The sequence below is a fragment of the Neoarius graeffei genome, chromosome 11 (assembly GCF_027579695.1).
Source record: "Neoarius graeffei isolate fNeoGra1 chromosome 11, fNeoGra1.pri, whole genome shotgun sequence".
Lineage (NCBI taxonomy): Eukaryota > Metazoa > Chordata > Actinopteri > Siluriformes > Ariidae > Neoarius > Neoarius graeffei.
The window spans coordinates 11,168,283-11,181,002 of record NC_083579.1 but is presented as its reverse complement, the minus strand read 5'-3'; the positions used below and the strand labels follow the sequence as shown (position 1 = coordinate 11,181,002).

The window sequence follows — 12,720 nt, the reverse complement described above, 5'->3', positions numbered from 1 at the left end:
TCACTGCTATGCAGATGACACCCAAATTTATTTTGCTCTATCACCAAATGATTATGCCCCCCTTGAATGTCTCTACCAGTGTATCGACCAAATCAACAACTGGATGTCACAAAATTTTCTTCAGCTGAACACAGATAAAACAGAAGTAATTCTATTTGGGGAAAAAAAAGATGAAAGACTCAGGATTACCACTATTCTTGACACAAAGGGGATTAAAACAAAAGATATGGTTAAAAATCTTGTTTTCATTGACAGCGAGCTAAACTTTGACAGTCACGTGAAAGCAATCACTAAAACGGCATTTTATCACCTAAAAAACATTTCCAAACTAAGAGGACTTGTGTCAAAAAATGATCTGGAAAAACTAATACATGCCTTCATCTCTAGTAGGGTTGATTACTGCAATGGCCTTTTCACAGGCCTGCCAAAAAAGACCATCAAACGACTTCAGCTGGTTCAAAATGCAGCAGCTAGGGTTCTCACACGAACAAAAAGAACAGAGCACATTACTCCAATTCTAAGGTCCCTTCACTGGCTTCCAGTAAGCTACAGAATTGACGTTAAAGCATTGCTGCTGGTGTACAAATCTCTAAATGGTACAGGGCCCAATTACCTCTCTGATATGTTGCAGCGGCCTAACCCAATCAGATCTACCAGATCGCAGCAGAAAAATTTACTGGTAAAACCTGTTGTTAAAACAAAGTGTGGTGAAGAAGCTTTTAGCTACTATGCAGTACAGCTATGGAACCAACTGCCAGAGGACATCAAAAATGCTCCTGCTGTTGGCACCTTCAAATCTAGGTTAAAGACCAAGCTGTTCTCAGATGCTTTCTGCTAACTGATAAATATCATCATCTTTACGTTTTAAACTTTACTTAACTTTTACAGTCTCTGCATGTTTTAAACTTGACTTAACTTTTATTCTATTTTATTCTGCTGTTTTTTACTGAACTGTTACTTCATTTTATTATTTTATTTCTACTATTGTTTCATCTCATCTCATTATCTCTAGCCGCTTTATCCTTCTACAGGGTCGCAGGCAAGCTGGAGCCTATCCCAGCTGACTACGGGCAAAAGGCGGGGTACACCCTGGACAAGTCGCCAGGTCATCACAGGGCTGACACATAGACACAGACAACCATTCACACTCACATTCACACCTACGCTCAATTTAGAGTCACCAGTTAACCTAACCTGCATGTCTTTGGACTGTGGGGGAAACCGGAGCACCCGGAGGAAACCCACGCGGACACGGGGAGAACATGCAAACTCCACACAGAAAGGCCCTCGCCGGCCCCGGGGCTCGAACCCAGGACCTTCTTGCTGTGAGGCGACAGCGCTAACCACTACACCACCGTGCCGCCCTCTACTATTGTTTAATTCTTTTTTTTTTCTCTCTTCTTCCCCCTTTATTTTAAGTAATTTTATTTTCTGGGCAATTCCAGCGTTATGGACGTGACACTTGAACTCAAAATGGCAACAAATAACCCAGTGCATGTTTTATTGTCTCCCAGTATTTAATATTTTAAGGCTGTACCATACTGGAGAAGTGATAGAACAAGAACAATTCCCATAGTACATCTAGGGCATGCCAGAAAGTGCCAATAAAAGATGCGTTATGGATGTGACAGAAAAAGTATCACTTTTCTTGGGTGACTGTACATTTTTATCAAACTCTGTGAAATTGTAAACCTAATGTCGAAATGGAGATATCCGTTTGATAGAGGGGTCCAAGGTGAATATTAAAAAAATCTTTGTTTAAAATATTTTGGATTTCATGCAGAGTTTCGGAAGGAAAAGTCAGCGTTATGGATGTGACGAAATTCCGTTATGGATGTGACGCGTCTGAAATAGACATGGCATATGTTTAGAAAATCAGCAATTTAACCACCATAACCCTTTGAAAAACTCTCTAAATATCAGCTAAAACTATCAAAGTTCTTAAATAATATTTAGGATGGCTATTGTTTTGCTGTTTTGTGGATTTTAGCATACATTTCTGTGGCTTGTGGCAATAATATAGAATTGTACATGATCAAAGTTGATTTTAGCTTGGGTTTTACATTATAAGAAAGAAAGACCGACAGTGACATATTAGGTTGGTTACAAATTGGTTCAACTTATTCACATCTGTAAAATACAGGCCTAGGTGAGATCTCTGGGAGTGGTTTTGATGTATTACATGTTGCTTTATTTTTGCATGGTGAGGTTGACATTTACATGGAATTGCCCATCTACCAGATCGCAGCAGCAAAATTTACTGGTAAAACCTGTTGTTAAAACAAAGTGTGGTGAAGCAGCTTTTAGCTCCTATGCAGTACAGCTATGGAACCAACTCCCAGAGAACATCAAAAATGCTCCTGCTGTTGGCAGCTTCAAATCTAGATTAAAGACCAAGCTGTTTTCAGATGCTTTCTGCTAACTGATAAATATCATCTTTACATGTTTTAAACTTTACTTAACTTTTATTCTATTTTATTCTGCTGTTTTTTACTGAACTGTTACTTCATTTTATTTCTACTATTGTTTCTTATTTTTTTCTCTCTTCTTCCCCCTTTATTTTAAGTAATTTTATTTTCTATCGTTTACTGTTTTGCTTTTACCTCTGTAAAGCACATTGAACTTAGTCTGGTTAACACCAGACCATATCACAAGTGAAATATGGTCTGGAATCCGCCTATTGAATTTCTCGTAGGGGAGGTGTGGTTTACGATTGTCAACGGCCATTTATTGGACGTTGCGAATGTCTATCATTTGGCGTATATGTAGCCCATGGCCAATCATGGCAGTTGTACCCGGTGACGTAGTTAGAGCGACGAAGAAGACGAAGGAAAGAGAAGACAAAACAAAAATAGATTGTAACGCCAAACGCTGTTCTTTTTTTTAAAACAAACTTTCGCTCTAAACTATTCAGAACAGTGTCTAAAGCTTGATCGAAAGTTTGGTTCGTATCGCTCGCCGCCATGTTAAATGTGATCCGTAAACAGTCCCAAATAAACTACAAGCTTCCGTTTGTCGAGTAGTACGCGTCACCGTCTTTCCACCCCTCTCCACTCTCTGATTGGCTCCCTAACTCAGGCGAGCCTTTAGATCATAGCTTCCATGCTGTCTTTTCAGATCGGAACGATTGTGCAAAGCAGCATGGGATCTCCCAGGCTACATTGAACTGCCAGTGTATGAAACGCGCTATATAAATAAACTTGCCTTGCCTATGAGGCAGTAGCCACAAAAATCCAAGCGCCATCCCTGGGTTAGATGCTAATGGCATTTCACTGGCTTTGTACCTGTATTCTGCACAATGACAAAATTAAATCCAATCTAATCTAATTCATGTCACGACTCCGTCGTCTTCATCTTCATCCTGTGACTGATTTTTTTTTTTTTTGCACATTCCAGGACAGACTGTACAGCTTGGACTTGAAAACAACCCAAGCATATACTCCACTTTTCAAATTTGTACATTTTAGATTCTTCTTATTTACAGTGCTGAGCGTAAATGAGTGCACCCCCTTTGAAAAGTAACATTTTAAAGGGGAACAGAGGGCAATATATAGAGTAAATATAACAATAAAACACACATTAACGAACCTTATTCAAGACTTACAAAAGTTTTGTTCTAAGGTTGGAAAGTTATAGTGTTTTGAAAGTAGCTCGAGCAAACTATTTCCGCAGTTTGAACAGCCCGCCATGATATTAATTTTATCCAATCAGAATGCACGTTCATTTTCTCTGCGTAACACTCATGACGTATGTATGTGCCCAGTTGTGTTGGCTCATTGAGGTTGGGACTAGCACGTGTGAATCGGAAAGTAGGATGAATTGTAAGTGATCGGCTACACAGTGCCACAGTGTGTTGCTTTCGGGTGTAATAACAGGACCGATGGAAAGCATAACGATCCTCCAGACGTGTCTTTTCACTCGTTTCCGCTGAAAAACACCAAGCGAGTTCGAGCTTTCTTCTCTTCTTTCGTCATCACCGGAGTCGAGAGTACCGGTACCTCTCCTAGGTTCAAACTGGTACCCTTCTAAGCCATAGCCTGCTTGCAGTGTGTCTTGCGGGATCTCTTCGTATGATTCGACAGAGCTGTCGCTTTCACTTGATGCGCCCGACGCCATGATTACACGCTTCTCTCCTAGTGCAGTGGGTAGGGCTGACGTCACGGTCTTTTAAAAATGGCGACTCTTGTGCCGTTTAGCGTACCGACTATTATATTTACAATTACCAAGATATTTCGTTGTTTTCTAGTATATAAATTTGATAGAATACTTAAGAATACGTTACTTTGTCACATCAGCAACTGTATATATTATATTTGGTACCCCTTTAAACAATATCTCAATGAACGCAAACAATTTCCAAAATGTTGACAAGACAAAGTTTAATATAACATCTGCTTAACTTGTAACGGGAAAGTAAGGTTAATAATATAACTTAGATTACACATTTTTCAGTGGTGCAAAAATGAGTACACCCCACAACAAAAACTACTACATCTAGTACTTTGTATGGCCTCCATGATTTTTAACGACAGCACCAAGTCTTCTAGGCATGGAATGAACAAGCTGGCGACATTTTGCAACATCAACCTTTTTCCATTCTTCAACAACGACCTCTTTTAGTGACTGGATGCTGGATGGAGAGTGATGCTCAACTTGTCTCTTCAGAATTCCCCAAAGAAAATCATTTCTTTCCACCACAAAGGTGAAGGCTACAAGAAGATCAGCAAAGCTTTACTTATCAGTCAGAATACTGTAGCAAAAGTGGTACAAACATTTAAGAAAGATGGAACTGCAACCATCTCACAGAGACGTCCAGGTCGTCCACGGAAGTTAACACCTTGACAGGAGCGTCTTCTGATGAGAAGGGTTGAAGAAAATCGGCATGCAAGTTCACTGCAGTTATCTAAAGAAGTAGAAAGCCAAACTGGGGTGACTATTTCCCGTGACACAATACGGCGTGCACTGCAGAGGAATGGGACGCATGGATGTCGTCCACGAAAGAAGCCCAGGCACAAAAAAGCCCACCTAGAGTTTGCCAGGGCCCATGCTGACAAAGATGAAGACTACTGGGACTCTATACTCTGGAGTGATGAGACCAAGATAAATGTTTTTGGAACTGATGGCTTCAAAGCTGTATGGCGAGGAATACAAAGAAAAATGCCTGGTGCCTACAGTGAAACATGGTGGTGGCAGTGTCCTTATGTGGGGCTGCATGAGTGCTGCTGGTGTCGGGGAGCTGCATTTCATTGACGGCATCATGAATTCACAGACATATTGCTCTATACTGAAAGAGAAGATGCTACCATCACTCCGTGCCCTTGGTCGTTGTGCACTTTTCCAACACGACCAAACACACATCTAAGGCCACTGTTGGATTTCTGAAGAAGAACAGGGTGAAAGTGATTCAGTGGCCAAGTATGTCTCCTGATCTGAACCCAATCGAACACCTATGGGGAATTCTGAAGAGACCAGTTGAGCATCACTCTCCATCCGGTCACTAAAAGAGGTCGTTGTTGAAGAATGGAAAAAGATCGATGTTGCAAAATGTCGCCAACTTGTTCATTCCATGCCTAGAAGACTTGGTGCTGTCGTTAAAAATCATGGAGGCCATACAAAGTACTAGATGGAGTAGTTTTTGTTGTGGGGTGTACTCATTTTTGCACCACCCTAATTTGAGTAAAACTGAAAAATGTGTAATCTAAGTTATATTATTAACCTTACTTTCACGTTACAAGTTAAACAGATGTTATATTAAACTTTGTGGAAATTGTTTGTGTTCATTAAGATATTGTTTAAAATGTTACTTTTCAAAGGGGGTGCACTCATTTACGCTCAGCACTGTATATAACTACTTTGGGATACTTTAGAGCAGGGGTCACCAACGTGGTGCCCGCAGGCACCAGGTGGCCCGCAAGGACCACGAGTCGCCCGCGGGCATGTTCTAAAAATAGCTCACTATAGCACCACTTATCAGTGAGCTGCATCTAATTTTTTTTTTGTTGCCATTCTTTTTTTTAAAAATCACACTTGCATTGGTGTAAATTTGAAAATGACAATTTTAAAAAATAAGATTCGAGCTAGCTAGTCTCCACAGCAACGGGTGCCGTGGAGACCAGCTACCAGCGCACCGAAGGTGAGATGATTTACCCCTGACAACATGGCAGAATAAAGAAAGAAAACATTTTCACAATGAATGGGAGGAAGAGTTCTTTTTTACGACTGTGAAAGATTCCTGCGTGTCTCATTTGCGGGCCGACGGCAAAGCGGCACAATGTGGACTGACATTTCAGGACGTGTCACACAAGCTACCATGATAACTACCCACCGGGAAGTGCACTACGAGCGGAAAAGGCCCGCGAGTTGAAGGCAGCTTTGTGCAAATGGCAGTCTTTATTCACGAGACCGGTGAAAAACTCCCGAAAAGCAACCGAAGCCTCATTTAGAGCTACACATTTCTTGATTAAGAAAAAGAAGGCACTTTCAGACGGGGAGGTTTTCAAAGAAGCAATGATGATAATTGCAAAAACCGTGCTTAAAGACGAGAATTATGGAACCGATGTCATCTCCGCTCTCTCCGATGTCCAACTGGGGGCATCTACAATGGTTAGAAGAGTGTCGGCTATGTCCGGGAACTTGGCCGATCAGCTGGACTGGGATCTGGCGAAGTGCAGGTGGTTCGCATCCAGTGTGACGAGTCCGTGGACAGCAGCAGTACAGCACAGCTGATGGTCTTTATCCGGATGGTGTTTGATGGTTTCTCCACAAAAGAAGATCTTCTGACACTGCTGCCCCTAAAGACAACTACGCGGTGAAGGAGTTTTTCGCGGAGAAAAAGGTACCATTGGAAAAACCGGTATCAGTGACTACCGACGGCGCTCCTGCTAGGATCGGCCGACATACAGGATTCATCGCGTACTGTAAAGGTAACAGAGTTCCCAAACTTTATGCGCTACCACTGCATCATTCACCAGCAGGCGTTATGTGCAAAGGTGATCGGCTTTGGACACGTGATGACTCCTGTCGTGAAGATAATAACATCCGCTCCAGAGCTAAACAGCACAGAACATCTCATCTCATTATCTCTAGCCGCTTTATCCTGTTCTACAGGGTTGCAGGCAAGCTGGAGCCTATCCCAGCTGACTACGGGCGAAAGGCGGGGTACACCCTGGACAAGTCGCCAGGTCATCACAGGGCTGACACATAGACACAGACAACCATTCACACTCACATTCACACCTACGCTCAATTTAGAGCCACCAGTTAACCTAACCTGCATGTCTTTGGACTGTGGGGGAAACCGGAGCACCCGGAGGAAACCCACGCGGACACGGGGAGAACATGCAAACTCCACACAGAAAGGCCCTCGCCGGCCCCGGGGCTTGAACCCAGGACCTTCTTGCTGTGAGGCGACAGCACTAACCACTACACCACCATGCCGCCCCAGCACAGAACATTCACGGTGCTATTGGAGGAGCTGTCAGCTGAATATGGTGACCTGCTCCTGCACATGGAAATCCGATGGCTCAGCAGGGGACGAGTTTTGCTTCGTTTTTTGTCACTTTTGGCTGAAATTTAAAAAATAAATAAATAATTCATGCAATCCAAAGGCGAAGACACCTCGCTGCTGGAGGACACTGATACCCCTTTTCCACCAAATCAGTTCCAGGGCTGGTTCGGGGCCAGTGCTGGTGCACAACTTGTTCAACTTGCGAGCCAGCTGAGAACCAGTTTGCTTTTCCATAGCTCACGGTGCTAAGGGAAGCCACGTCATTACGTCGTTGTATACGTCAATTACGTCGCTGTATACGTCAGTTACGTCGCTATGTTTGCATAAACCTTGGTGCGAATATCGAAGCAAAAACACGGAAGAAGCAGCAGCAGCAACAACAACAATAATAATAATAATAATAATAAATGACTTCGCGTTTGTACAGCTGCTGCTTCTCGTCGCTTAAAAATGGCAATATTTCGCGGTCTTGTTATTGTTGTTGGTCTTAACAACTCCACCCCCCCGCTGACGTAAGCGGTTCTTTCCTCTGGCCCAGCAGAGAGTTGGTGCTAGCCTGGAACCGGTTTTTCTGGCCCCAGAGCCAGTTCTTTGTCAGTGGAAACAGAAAACCTGGTTCCAAACTAAGCACTGGCCCCGAACCAGCCCTGGAACTGCTTTGGTGGAAAAGGGGCATGAGTGGACACTTGACCTTGCATTTTTAACGGACATTACTGGGAAACTGAACCATTTGAACTGTGAGCTGCAGGGCAAAGGTAAAACTGTTACTGACATAAGTGCTTTAAACGCATTTAAAGCCCAGATGAACATTTTCTCTGTGCATTTACAGAGAAAAAAGGTGCTGCACTTCCCTCTGTGCAGATGGGGCTGAAAGGCAGTGCTTCAGTATCTGAGACTTTTGACAAAAGTTGCAGAAAAGTACTCTCAAGTCATAAACACACTTGGGCAAGAGTTTGAGAACAGGTTTTGTGACCTTGATCAGCTTCAGCCATGTGTGTCGTTCATTTCCAATCCTTTCATGAACGTGGACACAACTTGCATTTCCGAGCAACTAAGTTCAGCTTGGATGCTGGACAGGTGGAAATTGAAATTGTAACATTGCAAAATGACCTCCACCTCAAAGCCTATCAGGCTGCACCAAACTTTTGGTGCCCTGTTGAGACAAAAGTACAATGGTGTATGCACAGCAGCTGTGAAGGTTGCCAACCTGTTTGGTTCAACCAATCTTTGTGAATCAGCCTTTTCTGACATGAACTTCACCAAGAACAAACACAGAACATGCCTCACTGATGCACATCTGCAAGACACACTCATGCCCCTTTTCCACCAAAGCAGTTCCAGGGCTGGTTCGGGGCCAGTGCTTAGTTTGGAACCGGGTTTTCTGTTTCCACTGACAAAGAACTGGCTCTGGGGCCAGAAAAACCGGTTCCAGGCTAGCACCAACTCTCTGCTGGGCCAGAGGAAAGAACCGCTTACATCAGTGGAGTTGTTAAGACCAACAACAATAAGATCGCGAAAGCTCGCCATTTTTAAGCGACGAGAAGCAGCAGCTGTACAAACGCGAAGTCATCCATTATTATTATTGTTGTTGCTGCTGCTTCTTCCGTGTTGTTTTTGCTTCGATATTCGCGCCAAGGTTTATGCAAACGTAGCGACGTAACTGACGTATACAGCGACGTAATGACGTGGCGTCCCTTAGCACCGCGAGCTATGGAAAAGCAAACTGGTTCTCAGCTGGCTCGCAAGTTGAACGAGTTGCGAACCAGCACCAGCCCCGAACCAGCCCTGGAACTGATTTGGTGGAAAAGGGGCATCAGAGTTGCAGTGTCAAGTTACAGCCCAGATTACAATACACTGGTGAACAGCATGCAATGCCAGGCTTCCCACTAACAGACAAAAACAGATATCAGATGTTCTCAGTGGCAACATGGCAGTGCCATGGCAAAGTTGAGTTCAATTATTGAAAAATCGTGACAAATGTGTTTGTTAAATGTAATATATGATGATTTTGTTAAAAAAAATGCTGCAGATTTGGTGAGAAGTTCTGAAAATCTGAAAGTTGATTTTTGTATGTTACATAAGGGTTGTTTTACAATCAGGGTACAAAGTTTGTGTCACAGGGGTCCAAAATTCAAATTGATTCAAACTGGTTCTTGTACCGGTTTTTAAGTGAAGGACAAGTTAAAGAACAGATAGGCATGTGTAATAGTTTGTATTATAACAAGATTAAGTGTAGCTTTAAGCAGGGCTGGGAGAAACAAATGAAGTGATTCTCGGAGACGATTTTTTTTGACAATTCAGAATCCACTACTTCCATAGTGCTTTTAAATATAAGGCTGTAAGCTTTGTGCTAGTTGTCTCTAATATTTATGTCCCAATATCTTGACCACATTTTAGGATGAAAATAATCATTTTAGATATGTTATTTTATATTGAAAAATTAGCTGTCTCGGAAAGGACTTTTTTTGACACAATTCCATACTAATTTGATCAAAATAGTCTGAAAACTTACTGGCATTCAACATTAAAACTTAACTACGTTTCCAATGATATGGAACCAAATATTTGTTTTATGGTATAAAGAATGATTTAAGTGCATCCCTTTTGGAGCTACCTGTGGTCAAAAAAGCACTTTTTCTAAATGACACGAGTAATTTTGCTAAATATGACACACATTGCCACACATTCACCAAAAATAACGTTCTCACCAAATTTTTTTTTGCATGGTAAATAGAGCTATCACAGGGCTACAATAAACAACCGAGTTTATTTAGTCAAGCCTTTTGATATCGAAGACAGTAAGTGTTAAATGTGATTTTTAGCTTGCGTACCCTGATTGTAAAACAACCCACAATTGATAATCTGTACAAACATGGTGCAACATAGTGCATGATTTGTTAAAAATTTTGTTAGTGGCTGTTGAAAATGTTGTAGAAGTGATCATTTGAAAATGTAAAATACTTGCAGAGATTTATAGAAATAAAGTGTTGCATATTGATATTTATCTGTTTCCTACCTTGTTAAATCATTGATGATCTCATCTCATCTCATTATCTCTAACCGCTTTATCCTGTTCTACAGGGTGGCAGGCAAGCTGGAGCCTATCCCAGCTGACTACGGGCGAAAGGCGGGGTACACCCTGGACAAGTCGCCAGGTCATCGCAGAGCTGACACAGACAACCATTCACACTCACATTCACACCTACGGTCAATTTAGAGTCACCAGTTAACCTAACCTGCATGTCTTTGGACTGTGGGGGAAACCGGAGCACCCGGAGGAAACCCATGCGGCCAAGGGAAGAACATGCAAACTCCACACAGAAAGGCCCTCGCCGGCCACGGGGCTCGAACCCGGACCTTCTTGCTGTGAGGTGACAGCGCTAACCACTACACCACCGTGCCACCCCATCATTGATGGTTATTGTGAGAAATCATAAACATGATCAGTGTCTTCACACAGATGAATATAATTGATTGATTATTAATAATAACATAATTAAAGGTAAATTGAGCAAATTTGTTATTTCAGAAGTGCGTATCAAACCGGTACCCAAGAAGTAGCTCTCAGTTTCAAAAAGGTTGGTGACCCCTGCTTTAGAGTTTACCGTACTGCATGTTCAGAAATGTATCCTGCAGTATATGAACCATGAATGAATCACTTCTCTTTGTATTCATGTGCAGGTTAGGGTTAGGTTTAGTTCATCGTTCACGATATATACCATAGTTCCAGTGGTATGGTCAAGCGTAAAATTCCCCTACTTTTTTTTTTTTTGTCTATTTTTAAAATTATTTTATCTTACGTGTTCAAGCACCAAAGCAAATTCCTTGTATGTGAGGACGAACTCTGTTCTGATTCTGGCTGGTCCTCACTTTTTCAGAGTGCTATCTGAGGATTAAGATTTAGTTTTAGGGATCAGGTTAGAAAGAGGTTCAGGTTAGGGTGAAGGGAAGGGTTGAGGTTTGGGATTTAGTTGTGATGGTTAAGGGTAGGGAAAGGGACTTGGGAATACATTGTCAATGAGGGTCCCCACAAAGATAAGTGTGTGTGTGTGTGTGTGTGTGTGTGTGTGTTTTGACCCCCAAGACATTGAACAAGCTCTATATAATTACAAAGTCATTATTTATATTCATAAACCGAGATATATTATCTACAAAGAGGAGAAACAGTAAATAGTAGTGGCAATAATAATAATAATAATAATAAATAATAATAAATAAAAATAATAATAAATAGTAATACTAGGCTGTATCCCAAACAGGTCCGTAGTTAACTTGTTTAGGGCACTACGTAGGCAGAAGAAGCCAACATTTCACTCCCTAAATAGTGCGCCTACGGAGTACGTGGAACGCAATTTAGGACACACCTTGAGCAAACTCAGCAGCTAACAGCGGTCGGTGTTTTTATATACATATTTATTTCTTCAAAATAAATAACCTTCCGCAAATTACCTTCTTTTCACTCGGCAGGTCGTGTATCCTCGTCCTCCTGAAGTCGTATTTAATTTATTCCCCATGTTAATTCGCCAAAAGACATCAATAAATAATCGTGAGCTAATAATGCCAGCGACTAAAAAGTGACAGCCTGTCCGTGTCGCGCCTTGATTACGTAGGCGTCGGGCGGGATGATGACGTAGGTGCGGAGAAGCGCATCTCCTTTGTAGTGACACACCCGCATTCTCACAGTAGGAGCTTTGTCAGGTCTACGCCTTAGATAATTGCATGCTAAAATGTTTATTAGTCATACTAGGCAGGTCTCTTTCGAATTCCCATTAATTCATTACTTAATAATTAACTCTAATGCCTATAATTTATTTAATTACTTTATAATTATATGGGTCGAAGACTACATGTTTGGTTAGGCTTTGTATAGTCAAGCCAAGTTTATTTGCGTAAGCACTCTTAACAGCAGACATTGTCACAAAGCAGCTTTACAGAAAATTAAAGACTTCAAACATCTCATTATCTCATTATCTCTAGCGGCTTTATCCTTCTACAGGGTCGCAGGCAAGCTGGAGCCTATCCCAGCTGACTACAGGCGAAAGGCGGGGTACACCCTGGACAAGTCGCCAGGTCATCACAGGGTTGACACATAGACACAGACAACCATTCACACTCACACCTACGGTCAATTTAGAGTCACCAGTTAACCTAACCTGCATGTCTTTGGACTGTGGGGGAAACCCACGCAGACACGGGGAGAACATGCAAACTCC

The 12,720-nt window shown here is 42.1% G+C and overlaps 1 protein-coding gene across 1 annotated transcript in view; it reads right to left on the bottom strand.

Annotated features, from left to right (window-relative positions):
• The window catches only part of entpd6 (ectonucleoside triphosphate diphosphohydrolase 6), a 55,150-nt gene extending 43,041 nt beyond the window's left edge, over nucleotides 1-12,109 (bottom strand). The window contains exon 1 of the mRNA XM_060933409.1: nucleotides 11,957-12,109. The gene's annotated coding sequence lies outside the window, so the exon portion shown is untranslated. The remainder of the gene's footprint in view (nucleotides 1-11,956) is intronic.
• Between the last annotated feature and the right edge of the window lie 611 nt (nucleotides 12,110-12,720).